This window comes from Phocoena phocoena, chromosome 12 (genome assembly GCF_963924675.1).
Source record: "Phocoena phocoena chromosome 12, mPhoPho1.1, whole genome shotgun sequence".
NCBI lineage: Eukaryota > Metazoa > Chordata > Mammalia > Artiodactyla > Phocoenidae > Phocoena > Phocoena phocoena.
Window position 1 is genome coordinate 1,212,493 of NC_089230.1, and position 19,361 is coordinate 1,231,853.

Sequence of the window (19,361 nt, forward strand, 5' to 3'; positions counted from 1 at the left end):
GGGTCAGTGCCTTATAAAAGTGACCCCAGGGCTTCCCTGGTGGCGCAGTGGTTGAGAGTCCGCCTACCGATGGAGCGGACACGGGTTCGTGCCCCAGTCTGGGAAGATCCCACGTGCCGCGGAGTGGCTGGGCCTGTGAGCCATGGCCGATGGGCCTACGCGTCCAGAGCCTGTGCTCTGCAACGGGGGAGGCCACAACAGTGAGAGGCCCGCACATCACACACACACACAAAAAAACAGTGACCCCAGAGAGGCCCCTCGCTCTATCTGCCATGGGAGGACACAGCGAGAAAGTGACCTTCTGCAGCCCGGTAGTGGGCTTCCACCCGAACCCAGCCTTGCGGGTGACCCGGCCTGGACATCCGGCCGGCAGACTGTGAGAAGAGAATGTCTGCTGTTTATAAGCCACCCCGTCTGTGATTCTTTGTTATAGCTGCCTCCACAGACTAAGACAAGCTCCTACCTAGTTCAAATTCCAGGTGGTGGAAATTAAGTGCCCAGTTCTGTGCTCTTGGCATACTGCAGCTTTGGGAGCTGACCTGCTTACAGCTTCCAACCAGGCGAGAACCCTGGGGTGCCATCAAGTCCCAAGATGGGAAGGGGGATGGACAGAGCAGTGTCCCTCAGAGGCAGGGCAGGCCTCAGCCGTCACAGCCAGGACCTTTCCCACACGCCAAGGCCCCAGCGCGAGAGAAAAGCCACAAAGGAGAGAAACAGCCACAAAAAACCCAAAGCCAGAGAGGTGCTTTCGACGTTATTCTGTGCGTGTGCCGTCTTAAAGGTCTCCCCGAAGGACGTCACTCTGTGAACTGTGCTGTCAAATTGCCCCACTTTTCCTCATCCCTGTGGTTTCCAGAGGACTGTCTGTAGACTGCTTCTAGACTGGGGACATGTGAACTAGTTGTCAATCCCTCAAAGATTCAGATTCTGGGAACTTCCTGTGAGCAATTTTGTCTCAGCAGACCTGGACTTGGGCCCGAGAGTCTAGAACTTTAAAACCTGACCACCCCTTCTGGGGTAATTCTGACAGGCAATTGGGTTTCGGACTCTGAAGCGGAGCCCGACATGTGCATTTGGTTTCCATTCACAGCAACATCTCACGCTAACGCTTCTCTCTTTTCCTCATTTTCCCACCTGTGCTCTCCTCTGTTTATTGGCAGAAACTGGATCCTCCACTTGCTTTACACAACGCAGAACCCAACACCCTTGATCAACCTACTTTTCACAGCTCAAGTTTAGCTTTGCAGAACTGCAGCCTAGAGAAAGCTGTATTCAAAACTCTCAGGAGAAATACAGGAAAACGAAAGTCTATCCATGCGGGTTACACAGGAGACAGAGAGGGCTCAGGGCGCCTTCACCCAGACTGACCTTGGAATCCTGTTTCAACCTCACCCTAACTCACATGAACTCAGGATTCTGTCCCGTAATTCATAATTCTAACGCTAAAACCTAACCAAAGGGAGTGAACCACTGGGCTTTCAAGTTAAAAAAAATAAAAATAAAAGAGCTTGCAATAAGAAAGTGGCTTGGGAAGGTTAGTGAAACTTTCAGGGCACCATTAAAGCATCACTTAAATAAATAAATACAAACCAGCTTTTATAAAGAGAGAGGGAGAGAGCTTTCCTCCACCACAAACAGGGGCCCTCCGAGTGACACACAGCGACCCTCTTGGAACTCTTTAAACCTGTCTAGCTTGCTTTACATTGGCAGTATTTCTTTTCCGATGTGCACACGCTGATTTGAGCCCTCTGGCCAGCTGACTCACGGACCCGCTCTTCCCATGACCCTCGTTGACCCAGGCTGCCTGGGCTGCAGCCCCTTTGAACACAGGGGCTTTTATTGCGTAGGGTTTTATTGGTGGCACCATTGCTGCTAGTTGCATTCCTGCGCCACTCAGACAGAAACCCACGTGCATGTTTACGTAGTTAACTGAGGGTTAGGAACACCCGAGAGCTCAGATCTCTAACTTCCAGGAACAGGATGCTTTACGTTAAAAAAAGTGTTCAGGGCTTCCCTGGTGGCGCAGCGGTTGAGAGTCCGCCTGCCGATGCAGGGGACGCGGGTTCGTGCCCCGGTCCGGGAAGATCCCACATGCCGCGGAGCGGCTGGGCCCGTGAGCCATGGCCGCTGAGCTTGCGCGTCCAGAGCCTGTGCTCCGCAACGGGAGAGGCCACAGCAGTGAGAGGCCTGCGTATAGAAAAAAAAAAAAAAAGAATACAGACAATCCATTAAAAATGGGCAAAAGTATAAATAGACATTTTATTAAAGGAGATCAAAGAATAATAAAGACAAGAAAAGGTGTTCAATATCATTAGTTATTAAGGAAATGCTAATTAAAACTGCACTGAGATACCTCTGCATACTCATTAGAATGGCTGTAACGAAAAAGGCAATCAGTAACAAATGTTGGTGAGAAATGGGAGCCCTCATACATTGTCACCTGGAATGTATCATGGTCTATCCATTTTGGAAAGCAGTTCGAAAGTTTCTTTAAAAATTAAAATATAAGGGAATTCCCGGGCACTTCAGTGGTTAAGACTCTGCACTTCCAACGCAGGGTGTGCGGGTTCCATCCCTGGTCGGGGAAATAAGATCCCACATGCCCTGCGGCGTAGCCTAAATAAATTAATTAATTAAATTAAAAAAAAAAGATTTCTCCTCTCCCTCTCTTCCCATCCTCCTTAAAAAAACAAGATTAAATATAAGGTTACCATTTGACCCTGCTGTTCTACTCCAATGTACTTACCCCCAAAGAAATAAAAACGTGTGTCGACATGAAGACTTGCACACAAATGCTCAGAGTGGCTTTATCCATAATGAGCAAAACATGGAAACAGCTGAAATGTTCATTAACTTGTGAATGGAGAAAGTGTGTGGTATGTCCACACGGTGGAACAGAATTCAGCACTAAAAATAAACCACACGCTACAACATGGCAGCAGCTTAAAAACTTTGTGCTAAGTCAATGAAATTAAATGCAAAAGACAGTATGCTGTATGTTATTTACGTGAAATGTCCAGAAAAGGCAAATTCATAGAGATAAAAAAGTCGATTAGTGGATGCCTGGGCTTTAGGTGGAAATGCAGTTGGCTGTAAGCGGGTACAAGAGATCTTTTGTGGGGATTGGATTGTGGTTATGACTGCACAACATAAATGATTCTGTACATTTATAAAAATCTTTGATTTATACACTTGAAAGAGGTGAATTTTGTAGTATGTAAACTTCAAAAAGCTGTTCAAACAGAAGTTCCAGGTGCAGGTGAATGGAAAGAGCCCATTACCCGAATCCCAGGTGACACAAAGTTCATTTGTCCTCTCTCCCTGTTACATGCGCCTTCCCCACTGCTGATGTCCACACAAGAAATAGAATGGATGTGACACGAGAAATGGGGTTAAGATTTGGGCAAGGTGGCCCAGCAGTGGGAAGGGGTCTGGGCGGATGACAGCACAGACTCGGGCAGGCAGCCTGGCCCCATTGCAACCTGAGAAGCAGCTGTGCATTCTGTGTTTTTCTTGGCACGTGGAGAAAGGAAATGGGATAAGACTGGATGTTGAACACTTAAGATTCTAGGACACAAACGGATTGAAAGTAAAAGGATGCGAAAAAAATACGCCAAGCAAGCAGTGCCCATGATGAAGAAGGAGCGGCTGAATCACGGTCACAAGGAACAGACTTGGTGGAGGTTCCACCTTCCAGCCTCCCTGGATGGACAACATCAAACAAGAACTTTCGTGTCATTAAAGCATATCATCCCTGAGATCACTCCAGGCTCATAAAAAGCATTTGATAAACTGAGATAAGGATTCAAACTTCAGTGCAGCTTTAAAAGGGTCGAGATTGTATGTGTTTATTTCTGGAATTTGCAGACACTTTGACATGGGTGTATTCAAAGTTATGCGTGTTAATTTTATTTAAAATTTTATGAAGTCTTGGAGATCGTATCTCATTGTCCCATCCCCATTAAATATGTTATACTTTATAGTTTTTAGGAATTTCTTTTCAAATGCAATGTTGATTCTTCCCCATAAACAACTATACTAAAAAGACTTCTAAAAAGCTGATTTTCAAGTGTTAAACAATGACATTCAGAAAGAGCCTCTGGATAGCTCCAGAAGACCCTGGCTTCCCCAGAGTCTGGTAGAGCACAGGACCCAGGATAGAACCGTCAGCCCACTTTATAAAGTCCTTGTCAAGACCCTCCAGGATGTGGCAGCCGCATCCTGGAGAAATGCAGTTAGCCTGGTCCCCACATGTCCTGGGTGGCTGGAGGCCGGGACACCCCCCCGGGCTCCAGAGCAGGCAGTGTGGTCTCAGCGTCCCAGCCCGCCTGGCCGCGCAAGGATGCCCTGCTGTCCTTAAGGCCTCCCGGGCAAGGCAGCCAGAGATGTGTAACTGCAGCTTTCTGCTATCAGCCCCAAACACTGAAAATATTACATAAGCAAAGGATAAAGGCAGACTGATACTTCAGTAGAGCGTTTTGGCCTGAAATACAGTGACACTGGCGGTTTGCCAGCTGGTCCCACAGGCTGGGGAAGAGGAAACGAGCCTGCCTGGAGTCTGTTTGCCCTAGAGTGGACCAGTAATCGTAAATTATGTCAACCAGATGCGTACCTCTTAGAGTGTTTGCAGTAGTGCAGTTAAATGTCATCGTGCCATTCCTTATGCAGAGAGGAATATAAAACGTGGTTCCTTTCCAAAGAAAGAAGCTCCAGGCCTGTCTTCAGCCCAACACACTTGCTCATTTTCAAGGTCAGGAAGATGCCTACAAAAGTACCATTGAACAGGAAATCTCACCGACCAGGTTGCTCTAACCGTCTTTCCTCTTCTCCCAACACTCAGTCACGTGTCAGCGGCTCGCCAGGCCACGTGCACCCTCGCTGGCTGGGCCACCCCCATCGCCCGTCACCCTCTGCAGCCCCGACCCCTCTGCTCTTCAGACAAGGACCCACGTGGTGCTTTGTCCTCCCACCCCTCTCGTCCTGGACCGGAATGGCGCCCTGCTCTGCACCCTGTGCCTGCCCGTCCTTCAAACTTGGCCCCTGGGCTCGCTCTCCGACCCCTAAGCCGTGAGCCCAGGGAAGTGGGCAGAGGGCCTGCGTTTCCCCAGGCTTGTCCCCCAAAGGACTCACAGCCTCCGTCTAACTCTGAAGCTCCCTACATGTCCATCCACACATACCCGAGGTGGACAACGGTGGAGACTGTCTCCTGCTGCCTGACATAGGGCTTTGCAGAAAGTGCCAAGCCAGACCCTGGAGGAATCGTGGGTCAGCAAGCGCGTGTCAGCCACCAAGTGCTGGGGGACAGGGGCAGGGGAGTGTGGGCGGCCCAAGGACCAGCCAAGCGCGTCCACCCGGGAGGACAGGAGCGAACGGAAAATGAAATTGGAGAAAACAGAACAAGTGGTGTGTGGCCTTCTTGTTAAATTCTACCACAAACTCTCCCATATCCATCCTTATAAAACCTTTGCAAGATTCTTGGAAAGCAGCCTTTTGCCAAGTGAGTCACAAATTTAAAGTACCTGGTGGTCCTTCCCAGAGACACAGTCAAGTATTAAGAGATCGAGGAATAGAAACTACGTCCTCTGGCTCTCTCCTCCTGAGACACCACGTTCACTAAGACTGGAAACTCAAGAAAGAGTAAAGAACAAGCTCAAAGATCTGGGAGGCGGGCAGAGGCTCTCAGGGAGGCACGGGTGGGCCCCGGGTTTTCCGACACCTGATTCCTCTGCGTGTGTGGAGGTGACCTTGACACTAAGGACTCGTAGTGTCTGCAGATTTTGGGGTAGATGCGTCCAAACTGGTCTGGGGCGTCCCCGGAGCAGCACACGGCCCACGTCCAGGGTGGGAGGTGCCTGTCCTGCCCCGGGGCGCCTGGCTGGGCCTGCGATCCCCACAGCGCTGCCTGGCTGGATCCTTCCAGCTCTGACGCTGACGGGAACCCCCACGTGTGCTGCTGCAGCAGGGCCCTCACTGGGGCTTCTGCCAGCGAGTCCCTGCTCCCCTGTCCTGGGCTTTGACACAGTGGCCCAAGGGTCGCTCCCACCAAAAGTGTGACATTACAGGTGACCACGGGGCAGCTGGAGCCAGGAAGCTGGTAGATGACTTGCTGGAAACCACGCTAGACAGCAGTGTCTTTTGCATCCAGGCCTCAGGGTGTTGGTCAATTTCCCCCAAACCTGTGCAGGTGGAAGATGACCCTCGGCCTCCGAGCCTCTGTGTCCACTGCTCTGGAAGCAGCACATGCGTCCTCTGTCTTGTAGAAGGGATGAGAGGGAAGAGAATCAGCAGGAAGCTCATGGAATCTCAGGCCTCCACTGCCCGCACCCCAGTATTGGCTGGAACACTTCAGCTCTCCGAAGACGTCTTTGTTTCTAAGGATGTGGGGTTTCTGCGCTGCCACCAGGAACAGCTCTCACCGGCTCCATTGTTGCCCTGGTTCATTCTACACCAACCAGCACTCTCACCCAGAATAAGAGGATGAACTGCAGCTTTAGACTTTGCTTCTCCTCTTCCATCTCATCTCTTTCCATCCCCCGTCGGATGTGTTCGCTGGCCTTCCTGTTTACTTGTTTCGTGTTTCTTTCTTTCGATTTTTACCATATATGTTTTTATTATGATCGGCATATTATTTGGTGCGTCGGGTTTCTCACTCGCACGTGCGTGGAGCCAGGCTGCATGGCTGGGTGAGAAGCGTTCTTTGGCAGCCTCTTTCTGCTTTAACCCTGTATCTCTGAGATGCTCTGGGCAGCTGTGACTTACTGTCCACTGCTTCCTGCTGTCCTGCTGCTGTGCTGCCCTACAGCGAGTTCTTTGTCCATTCACTCTGACGTACGTTCTTTTTGTTTCCAGGTATGTTTTTACAAACAGCGCATTTGGGTTTTTTTGGTGTTTTTTTTGCGGTACGCGGGCCTCTCACTGCTGTGGCCCCTCCCGTTGCGGAGCACAGGCTCCGGACACACAGGCTCAGCGGCCATGGCTCACGGGCTCAGCTGCTCCACGGCACGTGGGATCTTCCCGGACCGGGGCACGAACACGCGTCCCCTGCATCGGCAGGCGGACTCTCAACCACTGCGCCACCAGGGAAGCCCAAACAGCGCATTTGTGCACGAGTTACTCTCAGCGCTGCACCTCCACGTGTTGAGCCGTAGCCGAGCATCCTCAGGGGTACGAGGTCAAGCCACGTACTGTTCTCAGCGGTTGGGCTGACCACGCCCCCACCAGGTGTGCAGGTGCTCCCATCGCCCCCTCCCCCGTTCTTCCTGACTCTCAGGGTTGCCCCATTTGATAGATGTGAAATGGTATCTCGTCGTGGCTTTAATTTTCATTTCCATGATTATAGGCTGTAAACATTCTCATATGTTAATTGGACAACCCTGCTTCATCTTCTTTAAATTCACATTGAAATTTTATGCATATTTTATATGGGCTTGTCTTTTTCTTTTTGTGGTAATAATTTATATATTATGGGATTCCAGTCTCAGTTGCATGTGTGGCAAATATTCTATCCCACTTTGGCCTTGTTTATTTTACTCTCTTTCTGGTGTTTTTAGTGAAGTTACTAATTTCATTGCAGTTGAGTATATCAGTCTTTTCTCAATGGTGTTTATGTCCCGTCAAATAAACCGTTCCCTTCCCTGAGGCCATAAATATGAATTCCAAAATATATTCTAATAGTGTGTTTTGTCTTTCACTTTTACTGCCTTGATGATTGTATATGGTGCTTGGGGTGGATTCAATTTCACCTTGTTTTCTCCGAGGTTGGCCAGTTGTCTCAGCACTGTTGGTTGAAGTTCATCCTTTCTCCCTCAGATCTGCGAAGTTGATTCTGTCTTAAATGACAGTTTCATAATTGCAGGAGTCTGTTTCTGGAGTTTTTTATTCTTTTCCATGAATTAGCGTTTCTCTCCCTATCCCAGCACTATGCTGATTGGCACACTTTGTTATATTTTCTCCCAGGGAATTTTGTCTTTAAAAAAAAAAATTACGGTTAGTGACCTTCAATCATGGTGCTGGTATATAACATCGCACTCGACGTCCTACACAGATTTTCTGCCGAAAACCGTGCCTTATTAATTATGTTTATAGATTCTTTGGGTTTTCTATGTAGAAAATTACATCGTTCTTACTTATAATACCTTAAAATCTTGTTTTCCAGTTGTTATATATACACTCATTTAAAAAAAAAAAGCCTAATTTCGCTGGTTAAAATCCCAGGGCAAGGCTGAATGGAAACATGAGAACAGCCATGCTCATCCTAAATGAGCGATTCTGAGATTTCACCATCACGTGCAACAGCTGCTATAGGTTTTCCGGGATGTGTTTTATCAGGCTTAGAAAATTGTCCTCTATTTGGAGTTGCCATAAAATGTATTGTCATAAACCTGGACACTCTTGAGTGGGAAAGGGGTCCTTTTTTTACACGTTTGAGAATAGGTCCATCCTGAACAAGGCAGAATATTTGGTTATAATGATATCTATGCTTATTTTTATTAATAACACTTCAATCTTGAATACACACCAAACACAATTGAGTTTATCAATCATTAATTGAGTTGATTATATGTGTTTTCTCCTTTAAACTATTTCTGTAGTTAATTGTGTTAATTGATTTTTGCTAACCTTGCATTCCGGGGATAAACTATATGTGTTCATCATGTATCTTATTTTTTATAAAGTAAATTTTTTTGTTCCTATATTAGATATAAAGGAGTTTAGCATCTGTGTCCCTGAGCAAGATGCATTTTAATTTTCAATTTTCATGACATTTTTGTTCATGTTCCATATCCGTGCTTGCTAGCCTGGTCAATTCCAGTAGGGGGTTAAGATTAAACTAGCTCTTGTTTGAATCTTTCCTTGAACTTACTAGTACCTTTATATAAAAGTGGTATTTTTTGTTGTTGCGGAAGATTTTTAAACTACTGGTTAAATTATCTTTCCATAGGATTATTTTTGTTTTTAGTAAGTTTCTATAAGTTATGTTTTGCTGGAAAGTTGTCAATTTAATGTTTTCAAATTTAACATAATAAAGTTTTTCATAACGTTAATCTCTGCAGCCTTATAGCTGTGTTTCTTTTTAATAACTTTGTAGTTTATTTATACCATTTCTGTATTTTTTCCATCTACTTGCTAGTTATTTAAAATCACATGCATTACTTTAGCTTTGTTTATCCTCTCCATTGTAAGGTCATTTTCTTTATTAGTTTCTGTTTGTTTTTCTATTTGCCTTTCCTTTCACTTCTTCAGGATTATTCTATATGCATTTCTCATTAATATTTAGCCATTCTTTTTTATGTAAGCCTCTAAGCTGATACAGGTCTCTTGAAGTGCTGTTTTAGCTGAACACTCAAGCTTTAATACATATTTTTTTTAGTTTTTCCATGCAAAATCTATGTTAATTTTTCCTTATTGTTTCTTTTTCAACCCATGATTTATTTTAAAATGTGCTTCTTACTTTCCAGTTCTATGAGATTTTAGGTGATATGATTTCAAATATTTATATATCGGGTAGACATTATTTATATGAAATCAATGCCTTTCATTTTTTTTAAAGATTTGTTTCATAGCCAATAAGTCATCGATTGTTTTGGATGCTCTCTGGTGTATTCTGAAGTTTCGTTCATTATTCTGTGTGTTCGTTAGATTATTGTTGTTAATGTCCTTCATATCGTCTGTATTCTTACCCGTTTTTCTGTTCTCTGAGAGCTGTACTAAAACCATCCACTATATTGGTAATTTTTCAGTTTATGCCAGTAATCTTTCAATTTTTTTAAAAATAAATTTATTTATTTATTTATTTTTGGCTGCACTGGGTCTTCATTGCTGCGTGCGGGCTCTCTCTAGTTGCGGCGAGCGGGGGCTACTCTTCCTGGCTGTGCGCAGGCTCCTCATTGCGGTGGCTTCTCTTGTTGCGGAGCACGGGCTCTAGGTGCGCGGGTTTCAGTAGTTGTGGCTCCCGGGCTCGAGTGCAGGCTCAGTAGTTGTGGCTCACGGGCTTAGTTGCTCCACTGCATGTGGGATCTTCCCGGACCAGGGCTCAAACCTGTGTCCCCTGCATTGGCAGGCAGATTCTCAACCACTGCGCCACCAGGGAAGCCTCAATTTTTGTTTTACATAGTTTGAGGTTATTTTACTCAATGCATACAATTTTCAAACTAAATATTATAATTTCTGATAACTTAAGCATTTCTCCTTACATAGTGACTATTTCTCTAATAATGCATTTTCTTTTATTTTAAAATCTATTTTGTCCAATACTAATATTTGTTTTTCAATCTAATATTCATATGTGTCAGCGTTTATCTGGTACATCTGTTATCACCCTTCTTCTTTCCAATGTTCTCTGTCCTTCTACAGTAGATGCTGTGCGTTGCCCATGTTTCAACCTGAAGACCAAGGCACACGTTCCCCCAGCTGTTGGCAGTGTTGGCTGCCGGCAGCTCCAGCTAAGCCCCTCATGGGCAACTTCCTTCTAACACGCAGATCTGGTTTGCCAAGGTAACACAGCCCATCCGGGAAGCAGTCCACCTCCCCAGCTAGTTGATGCAGGAGTAAAAAGTCTGACCCTCCCTCAATTTAAGACAATTTAGAAGAGACATCTCAGGTCTCATCCCACAATCCCAGTGGGATGAGCTGAGACCCTTGTTGCAACTACTGATATGATTAAATGATTTTCTTTTTAAATCTGTTGATCTCGTGAATTACACTGATTTTCAAATACGAAACCAAAGTTGTATTCCTAGGATAAAGCCCACTGGATCACAATATATTATTCATGTTTTTATTGTTGGATTCATTTTGCTAGCCTAGTCCTAACATTTTTGTTTCTATATTTATAAGAGATACTGTTCTACACGTTATTTTGAAAAGCATTTGACTGTTTTGGTGTCAGGATAATACTGGACTCATAGAAATACTGAGAATGACATTCTCCTCTTCAACTCTCTGGAAAAGTATCGTTAAATTTCTAGTCTCTATTTCTTAAATGTCTGGTGGAATTCACCAGTGAAGTCACCTGTCACTGGAGTTTGCATTGTGCAATAGTTTGTAACTATAAATTAAATTATTTTCATTGATACAAAGCTGTTTAGATTATCTAATGATCTTGAGTAAGCTTTTGTAATTTTGTAGTTTGTGTCTTTCAAGGCATTAATACATTAATACAAAAGTTGTTAAATTTGTTGGCATAATTTTTTTCATCCTAGTCTTGTATCATCCTTTTAATGTTTAGAGGTTCTGTAATGATGTCCCCTCTCAGTCCTGGCATTGGCCATCTGTGTCATTCCTATTGTTTTTCCACTGACAATTTTTTAGTTCTGCTCTTATCATTTCCTTTTCACTGCTTATTTTATGTTTCATTTGCTTTTCTATTTCTGGTTTATTTTTAAGATGTTGATGATTTCTGATTTAATTCCATTGTGGTCATGGAGCAAAATCCAAAGATATGAATTATTTTGAATGTATTGAAATATTATTGGCCGGATGCATCTATTTCAGGCATTGACCAGAATTTGTATTCTAATGTTTCAGGCAAAGTGATCTAAATATATTAATTATATCAACTTGTTTAAACAGTTGTTTGTCTTCTGTAATATATCTTTCAGTACAAGACTGTTGCCGATTGATATCTTCAGCTTTTTTAAGTCTAAAAATGTCTTTATTTCAGCCTTGTTTTTGAAATATATTTTTGCTGGATATAGGCTCTTAGGTGGACAGTTTATTTTTAATTTCAGGCCCTTAAAGATCCTGAATTTAGGAGTAAATTGATAACATGAGAGCTGCTTAGTATGCATGGCTACACTGAATTTTTAACATTTATACTTTCACTCTCATACAAAATTTATTTCAGTGATAATATGAGATAGAGCTCTAATTTTGTTGGCATTCCAAACCATCCATCTCTCACTGATTGGAGGTTTCACATTTACTTATTATATGATTAATTGCTATACACACTTGCACCTGGTTCATTTGATTTTTCATCTCTGTTAGACTAAACAGAAGGCCGTTGGCAAAGGCAATGAGAGTCAATCAACAGAAAACTTTCTAAAATAAATATAGGAAAGGGCAAACAGCTGAGATGTATTTTCTAAATCTACATATACAAGTAGGTTCTTAATTCTGGTACCTAATGTTAGAGAAAGAATTTAGGAACAAAGTTATATTCTTAAAAATTTCAGTGTATTAAAATTCAGGCTTTTAAAAGAAATGAGGGACCTATGTTATCGAATTAAGTCTTACGGAGCCTGCTCAGGCCCTTCCGGAAACCAAAGCTGAGATCAATGCAGCACAAGTTTTATTCTGTGGCCAAAGAATGGAGAAGTGGGAACTTAGTTCACAGGTCAACTTCTCGCCCACATGGTGAGAGGGATCTGATTTTAAAGAGTAAAGACAAAGGGAGGAGGAGTGAGACTAATGATGGGGAAGCATATGTGTTATTTTATTGAGGAAGGGCTTTTCCAGGGAGGGGGCCACCCCCTTTCTAACCTTTTGTGGTCCCTAATGCCTGGTCATGGCCACCAGTAGGTGTGTCATTTAATATGTTAATATGGTAAAATCAGTGTATGCTGAGACTCAGGGTCTTTGGGCAGGTTCGTTGCCCTCTCGGTCCCAGATGGTTCCATCTGTTTTTGTTGTTGGTGGTGGTGGTTCTTTTTCATTTGTTTGTTTGTAGCTCCATTTCTTATCTCTGGACCCTTTAACTTGGACCCTTTAACTTAAAGATTTACACTAATTCCTGCTAAAGTTCGGCAGGTTTTGAGCAAGGACCTGGCACAGCTCTGGGGAGCAGCAAGGGCTTGGGCTTGGTAAACTTTCCTCCATGAAACACGGGAAGTACTTTTTGCCCACTGCAAATTTACTGATGCCTAAGAGAAAAGAGATTACAGAATTAGTCTTCCTCTTTTTATGTAAATTCCATAGATTTGGTCTAGTTGCACATGGGGATATAACCCTTAATTAGAAAGCTCAGAGTTTTTTGCATAATACTTGTCAAAGTTCTCAACTTTTTAGAAAATGCAGTATTTAACTTTTGAAAAGAGCAAATAAAATGCAAAGTCATTTTTCCACTACACAGAATGTCATATTAAAATGTCATGACTGGAACTCTAATTTGTGCTTACGTTATTTCATTACAGTTAATGCCACAGGAAACATCAGAAACAAGACTTACGAAGAAAGAGAACGCCAGGCAGCTGGACGAAGGGAGACAAATGGACAGAATGAGAAAGAGGCAGTCGTCCAAACTCTGGCAACGGAGTGATTATATTGAGACATAATATTTGGCAAAGTTTAAAATAGTTTGCAAATGAAGTTTGTAAGGGAATCATCAAGTTCGAGAATAAGTGCCTAGGAAAGAATGCAAATTTCATGGATATACAATTAATTCTAACAAATGATCTTTAGTTTAGTTAAAGTTTCAACCATGTCAGTAACGTCTCAAATAATTTATTTCAAGTATTATTCCCTCCAATGTGGATGTAATATAAAGACACTTTGCAGAGCTGCATCTGATTATCCGCTCAATATTAGTATGCCTTTGCCCCCTCAAAGGAAGGGGAAGATCTTGCAACCAAGTGGGCAGTGGGTTGGAAAGAAAAGCCCAAACTTTTCTATTTGAGTGGAATCAGATCCTGGTAAATCATCAGATCCTGGTAAATCATAGCCCATGAGGGCAACTGAAGTGCTGTGCTGCTCAGGCTTTGGGATATTGTGATTTATAATGCCACCTACAAATCAGCACTTGCCATCTGCCTCGACGAGGATTAAATCCTGAGCCGCTGCAGCTGCTGCCCTTCAACACCCCCTGAAAGGAGCTCAGGGTGGAGAGCAGGGACGAGGCGCTCTGTGCTCCGGGAAAAGCTGGCAGAACAGCCTTCGGGCAGTTAGATATTTTCAGGAGAAGATTTTAGGAGCCCAATTCTTGCATCTCCCGGTATCTAGAAAAGCAGTAAAATCATGGGCGGTGACGTCTGCTCCTCGTGACCGGCAGCCGGCCTCTGCCACCACGTGTGCCTGACGCACGTGCCCCCTTCTCTAAAATCGTAGGTAGCAATGCTGACCTTCCCCCGGCCTCTTTGCAGCGGTTCTCAGAGCTATCTGAGATGCTGTCTCCCGGGCCATAGTCCGTGTTTTGCCCCAAATAAAACTTAACTCACGACTCTCACATTGTGCATTTTTTTTTAGTCAACAATAAGAAGAAATATATATATTTGGTCTTTGTGCCTGTTCCTGACAGAATTCTTAAACCCTTGGAATTTCCTGTGATGAGAGTTATAAAAGTGTCTTTTTATGTTAATGAGGTGAATTTTGGAAAGCTCCTGAGGATGGGGCTGGTTGCCAGTAAAGAGGGTTGGAACTTTCCATCCCATCCCCCCAGTCCTTACCCCAGCCTCTGGGGATGGCAGAGGGGCTAGAGGCTGAGTTCAGTCACCGATAGCTAATATTTTAATTGGTCATGCTTGCCTAATAAAGTCTCCATAGAAACCCAAAGACAGAGTTTGGAGAGCTTCCCAGTTGGTGAACACAGGGAGATTGGGGGAGAGTGGAGCTCAGAGAGAGCATGGAATCTCCATGCCTTTCCCTGTACGTTGCTCTCTGTATGTCTTCCATCTGGCTGTTCCTGGGTCATATCCTTTTATAGAAAGAAACAGTCATCTAGTAACCAAAATGTTGTTCTGAGTCCTATGAGCTGCTCTAGCAAATTAATCGAACCCCAAAAGGCAGTTGTGTGTGCTCCCTGACCTCTTTGGCACATTTCCTCAGAGCTCTCTGAGAAGCTGTCTCCTGACCTATAGTCCTCAGGAAAGTCCCTGAATAAAACGTAACTCTCAGATTTTACGTTGTGCACATTTTTTCAGTCAATAGGAATAATGGCTGCTAGTTACTAAATGCTCACCACGTGGAAGGTTCTTCCACATATGCCATCTGCTCAACTTTTCATAATAAACGTGACACCAATGTTACTATTCCGTCTTTTCTTTTGCTTTTTAACTCAATATTACTGAGGTAGTTTTAAACAGCAAAATGTACCCATTTTAAGTACAGAGTTTGATGTATTTTGACAAATATATGTATATAAGTAAACTGCATAACCATGAAGATAGAGGCATTTACATCAACCTCAAAAATGCCCCATGTGCCTTTTCAGCCAATCCCCACTGCACACCCTTGGCCCCAAGAAACCACAGGCACCATTTCTATCACCAGAGATTAGAACTGCCCTTCCTGGAGTTTCACGTAAATAGAATCATATGGTGTGTACTCTTTTCTGTTTTACTCTTTTGATCATCATTATGATGTGGAAATGTATCTATGTTATTCCTGTATCAATAGAAATTCTTTAAGAGCAGTAGTCCATCGTATGGATATACCGCACCTCAACTGTTGATGGGCATTGCACTGTTTCCAGTTTTAGCTCTTATAAATAACATTTCTCTGGACATTTGTATACAAATCTTTGTAGGGACACTGTTTTCGTTTCTGTTGGGTAAAGATTTAGGAAAGTAATTGCTGGATCATATTTTAATTGTATTTTTAACTTTAAAGGAAACTGTCATGCTGATTTCCAAAGAAGTGACACTAATTTACATTCCTACAGGAACAAAAGAGCATTCTAGTTCCTTATTTTAACCCACCAAAACTTAGTATTGTCAGTCTTTTTAATATTAGCCATTATAGTTGATCATTGATATAAGGTGGTATCTCATTGTGCTTTTATATTTGCATTTTCCTGGTAAGGAATAATGTTGGGTATTATTTCACATGCTTATTTCCTATTCATATATCTTCTCATGTAAATTGTTTGTTTGAATTTCTCCCTTCTTTATGTTGGTTTGTCTTCTTATTCTTTCATTGTGTGATTTCTTTGTCTATTTTGGATATAAGTCGTTCCTATTGATGTGGTATAAGACAGAGCCAAAATAGTTTAAAGTAAGGAGAAAGCAGCTTAAATTTTGTTTTAAAAGAAGAAAAGAGCATAAATATTAGTTCAGAATAGACAATAGAAACAATGATGCAATATTACTTCCAAGTCACTACGTGGTTGTCTGAGACAGTGGTATAATGGGGAGAAACACTGGACCAGGAAACCAAGACTCTAGAATCTACATTCAAGAGAAAGCAATGACCTGTGGCAGCAAGGGTTTGGGAGGAGATGGGGAAGAATTGGACACAGGGTAACCTGGAGTGGAATCCATGCCACCGATTTTTGCTTGGGCAGGTAACTTTTCTGCATCTCAATGTCTTCCTTTAGAAGATTGGAAGAGTGTCTTTTTGGGTTAGTATAAGAAATAATTTATGCGGAACATTGACCACTTAGTGGGTCTTTAATAAATGACAGCCATGTCTAGCCTGATTGTGCCATTAAGTGATCTGTAGAGACTGCACAAATTTAGGATCGAGACCCTTAGCCCTCTGAGATTTCACCATTCTACAGTTGGGATTTTTTGAGATGCAAAAAGAATAGGGTAGTAAATGATGTTTAGTTACATGAGCTAAAATTTTCCTGAGGCAGCTGACTTAATACAAGAAAATAACTTGAGGAAACTCAAAATATAGTTTTTTTTTTTTTTTTTTTTTGCGGTACGCGGGCCTCTCACTGTTGTGGCCTCTCCCATTGCGGAGCACAGGCTCCGGACGTGCAGGCTCAGCGGCCATGGCTCACAGGCCCAGCCGCTCCGCGGCATGTGGGATCCTCCCAGACCGGGGCACGAACCCATGTCCCCTGCATCGGCAGGCGGACTCTCAACCACTGCGCCACCAGGGAAGCCCCAAAATATAGTTTTATTCACCATATTCTTGAATGTCTCAAATACTTAAGCAACATATTTGTGCATTCATCTAATATTTGATGCATGCAAAAAGAACAAATCAAATTATGTTTTTCACTACAAAAGTAAATTAAAAAACAGACCTAAAATATGTTCCATCTAGAAATGTCCATCTTGCTGCCTTGAAGTTTATTTTCTTCTTTTGTGATGCGTTTGCGATCTTTGCTCTTTCTGATTTCTTACTGTTAATTTACTGATGGTTTTGAGACATGTTTTTGTGCTTTGCACATGAATAACTATTAAACCAGCAAAGCAAAACGTAAACTACAGTTCTTCTTACAGGGAAATAATAAACCCTAAAACAAAGCAAAACCCCAAATAACTAGAAAAAAACCCATTTAAAGCATTAAGTCTTAAACATTTTACTAATCAAAAGATGAAACATATTTAAGTAAGACAAAAGATTAATAATTTGATTTTAGCATTTGAATTCACACGTCTTGGTTATTTCAGGTCAATTACATCCTGAAATGTGATGGAAAAGTCTTTGAAACAAAAGATCCCACACCTCTACCCAAAACCCCAAATGATCTTAGTTGTGATTCTTAATTAAAACAGCCATTTTGATCTTTCATAGAGTAAACCTTAACTTTTTTCTTTTCTTCTTCCAGTCTTCGCGGGCCTCAGATTAACATTATTATTTTTAAGAGGATGATATTGTTTAGAAAGTCAGACAGGCTTTACTTAAACAAATTGCTAAATGCTGCTCTGCTGATTGGAAGGTTGGAAGGCCAGGACTGGAAGGTCAATCTTACCCTTTAAAAATATTTGAACTATTTTTTAAAGGGTAGGATTTTTTTTTTTTTTTTGTCCTTAAAGTATTCACAGTGTAGTTGGGAAAGATAGTATAGAAATATGTGGGGAGTTATACAGCAGCAAGACCTTTTGATTTAAATCCAAGATGAGGTGTGATTGTCAAATGGATTATATGTACCAGGGTTCTGTAAAATATCTGAGACTAAAGAGCCAGCACGGGGAGAGGAGGACTTAAGCCAACCCAGGACTACCCTACACAATCCAATCATATCATTCTAGTGCTGTAGGAAGGCATGACAAAGTTTGGCCATTTCGATCCAAAATGGGAAAAATTCCAAAAATGTGTAAAGCATTAATCTGTAAGCCATACTTGATTCAAGGGTTTCCACAAAAACTGTCAACAATAGATACACAGGTATTTTCTACAACTTATCAAACCTATGTAGAGCTAGTTTGAATGGACATCTCAGAAGAAGGCTCTGAGTTCTTGGTTTGCATCAAACTTAATAGTTCACATAGTTTAGGTCATCTAATGTGTTTCATCTGTTTTTTATTTCATAGGAAACAAAAAACATTTCACTGAGAAAAATGATTAGGACTGTTAGAGCTGAAAAGCATCTGTTTCACTAGGACTTTCACTGTTCAAGCCACAAAACGTGGGTGTTTTTCCTGCTAAACCTAATCAATAGTGTGGTTTCCTTTCTTGGTTTTAATTGCTCTGGTTTTCATTAAGTCCTACAAGTTGTGTGTGTGGAAGCTTTCAGTACCGTTGGCTGAGCAACTCCACAGAGGCTCCATGGAACACTTTTAGCCTAATTCATCTAATAATAACCCAAAATGTCATTTAAAAAAGAAATCATTAGAATCAGCCATATGACATGGTGAACTATTCATTACATTAATATGCTTTTGTGTGAGAGATAAAATATATGTACATTAGGATTCTTTCAGACAAATCATGCGTATCTTAATAACCTATTGCACCCAAATCTATAAAGAAATAATTCAATATCTGAAGTTTACAGCATAATAAAAAAGCAAAATTTAAATAATACAAAATTCTCAGAAGTTTTCCTACAATGCACTGAGCATTACTTTAAACATACGATGTTTGTTTTGCTTCTTTTCCTCTTCGCTGCTACTAATCTCTACATTAGAAATCACAAAATACCATTGAGAGAGACTGGCTTCTGGAATGCCTGAGTGAAGGCCTCAGTAACGTTTTTTTTTTCCTCTAAAACAATAAAAATACTGGCAAAACAATTATAATAAACCACTTCAGAATTCTGGCAATTAACCAGAATGATAGGATGAGCTGAAAATGGTCTATCCAAGAGAACTTTCTGAACCTTAGTAGAAAGTTTGAGTCAGCCACACTTTAACTTGGGGGCTATTTCCTTCCTACCTTCCTCCCCAGCTCATTGGGGTGGAAGCCAAAGCCAGCAGCTTTGCAGACTATAGACATTTGACCAAATTTGAAATTCTATTAAAAATACCATTCCTAGAGCACAGTCAATATTTTGCGTGAGCTTGCAGCTCCCTGGGAAATCTCTATTTTCAGATTGTGGTGGCTACTGGATTTGACTCAGAGATGAACTGTGGGTGGTGGTAGTAGACGACCGTACCCCAGGACGTTATAAAAGCAATAGCGGACCGATGGCAATGTATCAGCTGCCCGAGGCTGTAATTTCTACTGGGGCGAACTGAGAGCTGAGAAGAAAGTTAAGGGAGCTCCTGGAGAACTAGGTGAACACAGAGGAGCTTCAAATGCTCCAGCAC